Source organism: Oncorhynchus keta, unplaced genomic scaffold (assembly GCF_023373465.1).
Source record: "Oncorhynchus keta strain PuntledgeMale-10-30-2019 unplaced genomic scaffold, Oket_V2 Un_contig_1023_pilon_pilon, whole genome shotgun sequence".
Taxonomy (NCBI): Eukaryota; Metazoa; Chordata; class Actinopteri; order Salmoniformes; family Salmonidae; genus Oncorhynchus; species Oncorhynchus keta.
The window spans coordinates 95,001-100,000 of NW_026277049.1; the positions used below are offsets into that span (position 1 = coordinate 95,001).

Sequence of the window (5,000 nt, forward strand, 5' to 3'; positions counted from 1 at the left end):
CTGGTCTACTACCAGGTCATGTGTCTTCTCAGTCAGGTTGACACTGGTCTACTACCAGGTCATGTGTCTTCTCAGTCAGGTTGACACTGGTCTACTACCAGGTCATGTGTCTTCTCAGTCAGGTTGACACTGGTCTACTACCAGGTCATGTGTCTTCTCAGTCAGGTTGACACTGGTCTACTACCAGGTCATGTGTCTTCTCAGTCAGGTTGACACTGGTCTACTACCAGGTCATGTGTCTTCTCAGTCATGTTGACACTGGTCTACTATCAGGTCATGTGAAACAGTCAGGTTGACACTGGTCTACTACCACGTTTGTCATTTTCCTCAGTTGACACATGGTCTACTACCAGGTCATGTGTCTTCTCAGTCATGTTGACACTGGTCTACTACCAGGTCATGTGTCTTCTCAGTCAGGATGACACTGGTCTACTACCAGGTCATGTGTCTTCTCAGTCATTTGACACTGGTCTACTACCAGGTCATGTGTCTTCTCAGTCATGTTGACACTGGTCAACTACCAGGTCATGTCTTCTCAGTTTGACACTGGTCTACTACCAGGTCATGTGTCTTCTCAGTCAGGTTGACACTGGTCTACTACCACGTCATGTGTCTTCTCAGTCATGTTGACACTGGTCTACTACCAGGTCATGTGTCTTCTCAGTCATGTTGACACTGGTCTACTACCAGGTCATGTGTCTTTCAGTCAGGTTGACACTGGTCTACTACCAGGTCATGTGTCTTCTCAGTCATGTTGACACTGGTCTACTACCAGGTCATGTGTCTTCTCAGTCAGGTTGACACTGGTCTAACCAGGTCATGTGTCTTCTCAGTCATGTTGACACTGGTCTACTACCAGGTCATGTGTCTTCTCAGTCAGGTTGACACTGGTCTACTACCAGGGCATGTGTCTTCTCAGTCAGGTTGACACTGGTCTACTACCAGGTCATGTGTCTTCTCAGTCAGGTTGGGAGACTACCAGGTCATGTGTCTGAATCAGTCAGGTTGACACTGGTCTACTACCACGTCATGAGATGTCTTATCAGTCAGGTTGAGATGGTCTACTACCAGGTCATGTGTCTTCTCAGGTTGACACTGGACCAGGGCATGTGTCTTCTCAGTCATGTTGACACTGGTCTACTACCAGGTCATGTGTCTTCTCAGTCAGTTGACACTGGTCTACTACCAGGTCATGTGTCTTCTCAGTCAGGTTGACACTGGACTACCAGGTCATGTGTCTTCTCAGTCATGTTGACACTGGTCTACTACCAGGTCATGTGTCTTCTCAGTCAGGTTGACACTGGTCTACTACCAGGTCATGTGTCTTCTCAGTCAGGTTGACACTGGTCTACTACCAGGTCATGTGTCTTCTCAGGGTTGACACTGGTCTACTACCAGGTCATGTGTCTTCTCAGTCATGTTGACACTGGTCTACTACCAGGGCATGTGTCTTCTCAGTCATGTTGACACTGGTCTACTACCAGGTCATGTGTCTTCTCAGTCAGGTTGACACTGGTCTACTACCAGGTCATGTGTCTTCTCAGTCAGGTTGACACTGGTCTACTACCAGGTCATGGATGAGGTTGACACTGGTCTACTACCAGGTCATGTGTCTTCTCAGTCAGGTTGACACTTCTACTACCAGGTCATGTGTGTTCTCAGTCAGGTTGACACTGGTCTACTACCAGGTCATGTGTGGTCAGTCAGGTTGACACTGGTCTAACCAGGTCATGTGTTCTCAGTCAGGTTGACACTGGTCTACTACCAGGTCATGTGTCTTCTCAGTCATGTTGACACTGGTCTACTACCAGGTCATGTGTCTTCTCAGTCAGGTTGACACTGGTCTACTACCAGGTCATGTGTCTTCTCAGTCAGGTTGACACTGGTCTACCCCCAGGTCATGTGTCTTCTCAGTCAGGTTGACACAGGTCTACTACCAGGTCATGTGTCTTCTCAGTCATGTTGACACTGGTCTACTACCAGGTCATATGTCTTCTCCCCCAGGTTGACACTGGTCTACTACCATCATATGTCCCCCAGACACTGGTCTACTACCACGTCATGTGTCTTCTCAGTCAGGTTGACACTGGTCTACTACCAGGTCATGTGTCTTCTCAGTCATGTTGACACTGGTCTACTACCAGGGCATGTGTCCTCAGTCTGACACTACACTACCAGGTCATGTGTCTTCTCAGTCAGGTTGACACTGGTCTACTACCAGGTCATGTGAGTCAGACACTGGTCTACTACCAGGTCATGTGTCTTCTCAGTCAGGTTGACACTGGTCTACTACCAGGTCATGTGTCTTCTCAGTCAGGTTGACACTGGTCTACTACCAGGTCATGTGTCCCCTCAGAGGTTGACACTGGTCTACTACCAGGGCATATGAGTCAGACACTGGTCTACTACCAGGTCATGTGTTGTCTCTCAATTTCCTTCATATTGAGAGGGACAGGGACAGAAACCATTAATAAACCTACATTTTTTTTCATTTTCCTCAGTTACACATTTACAACCGACATCTGAAGCAAAAAAAAAAAAATATGACGCAACAAAGATGACCACAACCAATCAAAACCATTTTAAGTCAAAGTGAATCAGCCAGTAAATCATTCACTAACAAATCACATGGATTCTCCTTTTCCACATCAATGTATCCTCCTGTCGCCACAACGGGACATTCAGCTCCTAATGGACGAAGACTTCCCGGGAGTAGCATTCATATGAACATGGCCCTTCTGTGGTGTTTCCTATGAAATGAGCAGCCCATGTGTGTCCAAATACACATTTACCCCAGGCCACTCTGGGCTCTCTACACGGGGATAAATGATGACTGTGAATGTTCTCACACCCCTCTTCTACTACGGAGGAGAAGAGAGACAAACAAGATGAGGGAGAGACAGAGATTGATCTACTAGACAGAGAATATGAGAGAGAGAGACACCTCATCTACTACACATACAATATGACCCCCCAGACACAGAGATCTACTACACATAGAGAGAGAGAGACCCCCCCCAGAAACTACTACAACCCACTCAGTCAGGCAGGTCACCACAAGTTGGACCAGACACCTCATCTACTACACAAACAATTGACCCCCCCAGACACCTCATCTACTACACAAACAATATGACCCCCCAGACACCTCATCTACTACACATACAATATGACCCCCCAGACACCTCATCTACTACACATACAATATGACCCCCCAGACACCTCATCTACTACACATACAATATGACCCCCAGACACCTCATCTACTACACATACAATATGACCCCCCAGACACCTCATCTACTACACATACAATATGACCCCCCCAGACACCTCAGCTACTACACATACACTATGACCCCCCAGACACCTCATCTACTACACATACAATATGACCCCCCCAGACACCTCATCTACTACACAAACAATATGACCCCCCAGACACCTCATCTACTACACATACAATATGACCCCCCCAGACACCTCATCTACTACACATACAATATGACCCCCCCAGACACCTCATCTACTACACATACAATATGACCCCCCAGACACCTCATCTACTACACATACAATATGACCCCCAGACACCTCATCTACTACACAAACAATATGACCCCCCCAGACACCTCATCTACTACACATACAATATGACCCCCCAGACACCTCATCTACTACACATACAATATGACCCCCCAGACACCTCATCTACTACACATACAATATGACCCCCCAGACACCTCATCTACTACACATACAATATGACCCCCCAGCCACCTCATCTACTACACATACAATATGACCTCATCCCCCAGCCACCTCATCTACTACACATACAATATGACCCCCAGACACCTCATCTACTACACATACAATATGACCCCCAGACACCTCATCTACTACACATACAATATGACCCCCCAGACACCTCATCTACTACACATACAATATGACCCCCCCCAGACACCTCATCTACTACACATACAATATGACCCCCAGACACCTCATCTACTACACATACAATATGACCCCCCCAGACACCTCATCTACTACACATACAATATGACCCCCAGACACCTCATCTACTACACATACAATATGACCCCCAGACACCTCATCTACTACACATACAATATGACCCCCCAGACACCTCATCTACTACACATACAATATGACCCCCCAGACACCTCATCTACTACACATACAATATGACCCCCAGACACCTCATCTACTACACAAACAATATGACCCCCCAGACACCTCATCTACTACACAAACAATATGACCCCCCAGACACCTCATCTACTACACATACAATATGACCCCCCAGACACCTCATCTACTACACAAACAATATGACCCCCCAGACACCTCATCTACTACACAAACAATATGACCCCCAGACACCTCATCTACTACACATACAATATGACCCCCCAGCCACCTCATCTACTACACATACAATATGACCCCCAGCCACCTCATCTACTACACATACAATATGACCCCCCAGACACCTCATCTACTACACATACAATATGACCCCCAGACACCTCATCTACTACACATACAATATGACCCCCTCAGACACCTCATCTACTACACATACAATATGACCCCCCAGACACCTCATCTACTACACAAACAATATGACCCCCCAGACACCTCATCTACTACACAAACAATATGACCCCCAGACACCTCATCTACTACACAAACAATATGACCCCCCCCCAGACACCTCATCTACTACACAAACAAAGGAGAGACCTGATCTACTACTACCTAACTGATCTCTCTCTCCTAACTGATCTCTCTCTCCTAACTGATCTCTCTCTCCTAACTGATCTCTCTCTCCTAACTGATCTCTCTCTCCTAACTGATCTCTCTATCCTAACTGATCTCTCTCCCAACTGATCTCTCTCTCCTAACTGATCTCTCTCTCCTAACTAGAGACACTGTGTTAGATGTGATCACAGGGTTTATCAGAGAGATAC

General features: G+C 46.8%; 1 long non-coding RNA gene across 5 annotated transcripts in view; it reads left to right on the forward strand.

Moving 5' to 3' along the window:
* The window catches only part of LOC127916945 (uncharacterized), a 3,218-nt gene extending 1,081 nt beyond the window's left edge, over window positions 1-2,137 (forward strand). For 2 of the 5 annotated variants that reach the window (XR_008096683.1, XR_008096684.1), the window contains exon 3: window positions 1-200. This exon is cut by the window's left edge and continues 609 nt beyond it. This is a non-coding gene — a long non-coding RNA (uncharacterized LOC127916945). The other 3 variants (XR_008096686.1, XR_008096687.1, XR_008096685.1) reach the window with 3 other exon arrangements.
* The last annotated feature ends 2,863 nt before the right edge of the window (window positions 2,138-5,000 follow it).